This window comes from Giraffa tippelskirchi, chromosome 11 (assembly GCF_054371585.1).
Source record: "Giraffa tippelskirchi isolate mGirTip1 chromosome 11, T2T-mGirTip1v1.2.pri, whole genome shotgun sequence".
NCBI classification, from domain to species: Eukaryota; Metazoa; Chordata; class Mammalia; order Artiodactyla; family Giraffidae; genus Giraffa; species Giraffa tippelskirchi.
In genome coordinates this window covers 72,178,360-72,183,138 of record NC_137285.1, presented here as the reverse complement: position 1 = coordinate 72,183,138, position 4,779 = coordinate 72,178,360, and positions in this window count along the sequence as shown.

Below are 4,779 nucleotides of genomic sequence, written 5' to 3'. Positions count from 1 at the left end.
AGAGTGAGGGAAGGAGGGAGGAGGGGCGGAGTCCCTGCCAGGCGGGCGACGCGCGCGCGCTGGCGGCTCGGCGGCAGAGGTCGCGAGTGCGAGAGGCCCGGCCGACAGGTGGACACGCGGGCACCGCCAGCTCGGCGGCAGAGTGAGGGAAGGAGGGAGGAGGGGCGGAGTCCCTGCCAGGCGGGCGACGCGCGCGCGCTGGCGGCTCGGCGCCAGAGGTCGCGAGTGCGAGAGGCCCGGCCGACAGGTGGACACGCGGGCACCGCCAGCTCGGCGGCAGAGTGAGGGAAGGGGGGGAGGGGCAGACAGCCTGACAACCGGGCGACGGGCGCGCGCTGGCGCCTCGGCTGGCGAGGTCGCGAGTGGGAGAGGCCCTGCCCGCAGGTGGACACGCGGGCACCCGCAGCTCGTCGAGAGTTAGGGAAGGGGGGAAGTCAGGGAAGGGGGGGAGGGGATAGAACCCCGGCGGGCTCGTCGACCCGCGGCTCCTGGCGGCTCTGCGGCCGAGTTAGGGGAGGAGTGGGGGAGGGGCAGACAGCCTGACAGCCGGGCGACGGGCGCGCGCTGGCGGCTCGGCGGGCGAGGTCGCGAGTGGGAGAGGCCCTGCCCGCAGGTGGACCCGCGGGCACCCGCAGCTCGTCGACAGGGTTAGGGAAGGGGGGGAGTCAGGGAAGGGGGGGAGGGGCAGACAGCCTGACAGCCGGGCGACGGGCGCGCGCTGGCGGCTCGGCGGGCGAAGTCGCGAGTGGGAGAGGCCCTGCCCGCAGGTGCACCCGCGGGCACCCGCAGCTCGTCGACAGGGTTAGGGAAGGGGGGGAATTAGGGAAGGGGGGGAGGGGCTAGAACCCCGTCGGGCTCGTCGACCCGCGGCCCCAAGCGGCTCTGCGGCCGAGTTAGGGGAGGAGGGGGGGAGGGGCAGACAGCCTGACAGCCGGGCGACGGGCGCGCGCTGCCGGCTCGGCGGGCGAGGTCGCGAGTGGGAGAGGCCCTGCCCGCAGGTGGACCCGCGGGCACCCGCAGCTCGTCGACAGGGTTAGGGAAGGGGGGGAGGGGATAGAGCCCCGTCGGGCTCGTCGACCCGCGGCTCCAAGCGGCTCTGCGGCCGAGTTAGGGGAGGAGGGGGGGAGGGGCAGACAGCCTGACAGCCGGGCGACGGGCGCGCGCTGCCGGCTCGGCGGGCGAGGTCGCGAGTGGGAGAGGCCCTGCCCGCAGGTGGACCCGCGGGCACCCGCAGCTCGTCGACAGGGTTAGGGAAGGGGGGGAGGGGATAGAGCCCCGTCGGGCTCGTCGACCCGCGGCTCCTGGCGGCTCTGCGGCCGAGTTAGGGGAGGAGTGGGGGAGGGGCAGACAGCCTGACAGCCGGGCGACGGGCGCGCGCTGGCGGCTCGGCGGGCGAGGTCGCGAGTGGGAGAGGCCCTGCCCGCAGGTGCACCCGCGGGCACCCGCAGCTCGTCGACAGGGTTAGGGAAGGGGGGGAGTTAGGGAAGGGGGGGAGGGGCTAGAACCCCGTCGGGCTCGTCGACCCGCGGCTCCAAGCGGCTCTGCGGCCGAGTTAGGGGAGGAGGGGGGGAGGGGCAGACAGCCTGACAGCCGGGCGACGGGCGCGCGCTGCCGGCTCGGCGGGCGAGGTCGCGAGTGGGAGAGGCCCTGCCCGCAGGTGGACCCGCGGGCACCCGCAGCTCGTCGACAGGGTTAGGGAAGGGGGGGAGGGGATAGAGCCCCGTCGGGCTCGTCGACCCGCGGCTCCTGGCGGCTCTGCGGCCGAGTTAGGGAAGGGGGGGGAGGGGCAGACTCCCTGCCAGGCGGGCGACGCGCGCGCGCTGGCGGCTGGGCGCCATAGGTCGCGAGTGCGAGAGGCCCGGCCGACAGGTGGACACGCGGGCACCGCCAGCTCGGCGGCAGAGTGAGGGAAGGGGGGGGAGGGGCAGACACCCTGACACCCGGGCGACGGGCGCGCGCTGGCGGCTCGGCGGGCGAGGTCGCGAGTGGGAGAGGCCCGGCGACAGCTGGACCCGCGGGCACCGCCAGCTCGGCGGCAGAGTGAGGGAAGGAGGGAGGAGGGGCGGAGTCCCTGCCAGGCGGGCGACGCGCGCGCGCTGGCGGCTCGGCGGCAGAGGTCGCGAGTGCGAGAGGCCCGGCCGACAGGTGGACACGCGGGCACCGCCAGCTCGGCGGCAGAGTGAGGGAAGGAGGGAGGAGGGGCGGAGTCCCTGCCAGGCGGGCGACGCGCGCGCGCTGGCGGCTCGGCGCCAGAGGTCGCGAGTGCGAGAGGCCCGGCCGACAGGTGGACACGCGGGCACCGCCAGCTCGGCGGCAGAGTGAGGGAAGGGGGGGAGGGGCAGACAGCCTGACAACCGGGCGACGGGCGCGCGCTGGCGCCTCGGCTGGCGAGGTCGCGAGTGGGAGAGGCCCTGCCCGCAGGTGGACACGCGGGCACCCGCAGCTCGTGGAGAGTTAGGGAAGGGGGGAAGTCAGGGAAGTGGGGGAGGGGATAGAACCCCGTCGGGCTCGTCGACCCGCGGCTCCTGGCGGCTCTGCGGCCGAGTTAGGGAAGGGGGGGGAGGGGCAGACTCCCTGCCAGGCGGGCGACGCGCGCGCGCTGGCGGCTGGGCGCCATAGGTCGCGAGTGCTAGAGGCCCGGCCGACAGGTGGACACGCGGGCACCGCCAGCTCGGCGGCAGAGTGAGGGAAGGGGGGGGAGGGGCAGACACCCTGACACCCGGGCGACGGGCGCGCGCTGGCGGCTCGGCGGGCGAGGTCGCGAGTGGGAGAGGCCCGGCCGACAGCTGGACCCGCGGGCACCGCCAGCTCGGCGGCAGAGTGAGGGAAGGAGGGAGGAGGGGCGGAGTCCCTGCCAGGCGGGCGACGCGCGCGCGCTGGCGGCTCGGCGGCAGAGGTCGCGAGTGCGAGAGGCCCGGCCGACAGGTGGACACGCGGGCACCGCCAGCTCGGCGGCAGAGTGAGGGAAGGAGGGAGGAGGGGCGGAGTCCCTGCCAGGCGGGCGACGCGCGCGCGCTGGCGGCTCGGCGACAGAGGTCGCGAGTGCGAGAGGCCCGGCCGACAGGTGGACACGCGGGCACCGCCAGCTCGGCGGCAGAGTGAGGGAAGGAGGGAGGAGGGGCGGAGTCCCTGCCAGGCGGGCGACGCGCGCGCGCTGGCGGCTCGGCGGCAGAGGTCGCGAGTGCGAGAGGCCCGGCCGACAGGTGGACACGCGGGCACCGCCAGCTCGGCGGCAGAGTGAGGGAAGGAGGGAGGAGGGGCGGAGTCCCTGCCAGGCGGGCGACGCGCGCGCGCTGGCGGCTCGGCGCCAGAGGTCGCGAGTGCGAGAGGCCCGGCCGACAGGTGGACACGCGGGCACCGCCAGCTCGGCGGCAGAGTGAGGGAAGGGGGGGAGGGGCAGACAGCCTGACAACCGGGCGACGGGCGCGCGCTGGCGCCTCGGCTGGCGAGGTCGCGAGTGGGAGAGGCCCTGCCCGCAGGTGGACACGCGGGCACCCGCAGCTCGTCGAGAGTTAGGGAAGGGGGGAAGTCAGGGAAGGGGGGGAGGGGATAGAACCCCGGCGGGCTCGTCGACACGCGGCTCCTGGCGGCTCTGCGGCCGAGTTAGGGAAGGGGGGGGAGGGGCAGACTCCCTGCCAGGCGGGCGACGCGCGCGCGCTGGCGGCTGGGCGCCATAGGTCGCGAGTGCTAGAGGCCCGGCCGACAGGTGGACACGCGGGCACCGCCAGCTCGGCGGCAGAGTGAGGGAAGGGGGGGGAGGGGCAGACACCCTGACACCCGGGCGACGGGCGCGCGCTGGCGGCTCGGCGGGCGAGGTCGCGAGTGGGAGAGGCCCGGCCGACAGCTGGACCCGCGGGCACCGCCAGCTCGGCGGCAGAGTGAGGGAAGGAGGGAGGAGGGGCGGAGTCCCTGCCAGGCGGGCGACGCGCGCGCGCTGGCGGCTCGGCGGCAGAGGTCGCGAGTGCGAGAGGCCCGGCCGACAGGTGGACACGCGGGCACCGCCAGCTCGGCGGCAGAGTGAGGGAAGGAGGGAGGAGGGGCGGAGTCCCTGCCAGGCGGGCGACGCGCGCGCGCTGGCGGCTCGGCGCCAGAGGTCGCGAGTGCGAGAGGCCCGGCCGACAGGTGGACACGCGGGCACCGCCAGCTCGGCGGCAGAGTGAGGGAAGGAGGGAGGAGGGGCGGAGTCCCTGCCAGGCGGGCGACGCGCGCGCGCTGGCGGCTCGGCGGCAGAGGTCGCGAGTGCGAGAGGCCCGGCCGACAGGTGGACACGCGGGCACCGCCAGCTCGGCGGCAGAGTGAGGGAAGGAGGGAGGAGGGGCGGAGTCCCTGCCAGGCGGGCGACGCGCGCGCGCTGGCGGCTCGGCGCCAGAGGTCGCGAGTGCGAGAGGCCCGGCCGACAGGTGGACACGCGGGCACCGCCAGCTCGGCGGCAGAGTGAGGGAAGGGGGGGAGGGGCAGACAGCCTGACAACCGGGCGACGGGCGCGCGCTGGCGCCTCGGCTGGCGAGGTCGCGAGTGGGAGAGGCCCTGCCCGCAGGTGGACACGCGGGCACCCGCAGCTCGTCGAGAGTTAGGGAAGGGGGGAAGTCAGGGAAGGGGGGGAGGGGATAGAACCCCGGCGGGCTCGTCGACCCGCGGCTCCTGGCGGCTCTGCGGCCGAGTTAGGGGAGGAGTGGGGGAGGGGCAGACAGCCTGACAGCCGGGCGACGGGCGCGCGCTGGCGGCTCGGCGGGCGAGGTCGCGAGTGGGAGAGGCCCTGCCCGCAGGTGGACCCGCGGG